Genomic DNA, 454 nt, shown 5'->3' with positions numbered 1-454 from the left:
TAGACGACACAACACTACCAGGGAGCAAAACACACACACAACACCTACGAGACACACACAACACATGCACCCATGTAAAGTAAAAAGACACACACAAAACCAGAACACCTAAGAGGAAACACAAACATACACACCTTAAACGAGAAACCATCAATAAAGTTAAAAGACACAGAACACAACACACAACTAAAGAGGACAAAACATAAATATAACGAACCCAGTAAAGAAACTAAAAGAAGGGAAAAAAGGTACAGAGGAACTTAACATGGAAAAAGGGGATTATTTAGTCCTAGGATAGTACCTAGACTCTATTGGCTGTCAGACTTAGATCCCGGCTTGCCGTGGTTAACCTGGCCGGTCGACGCAGCAGAAGCCGACTTCCACACGTATGGTGTCGCTGCGTTCAGGTTTACAGGCACGAGTATCCACACCTATATGGTATTTTGAACTCAAT

The sequence above is a fragment of the Penaeus monodon genome, chromosome 24 (assembly GCF_015228065.2).
Source record: "Penaeus monodon isolate SGIC_2016 chromosome 24, NSTDA_Pmon_1, whole genome shotgun sequence".
NCBI lineage: Eukaryota > Metazoa > Arthropoda > Malacostraca > Decapoda > Penaeidae > Penaeus > Penaeus monodon.
This window is presented reverse-complemented; position numbering follows the sequence as displayed.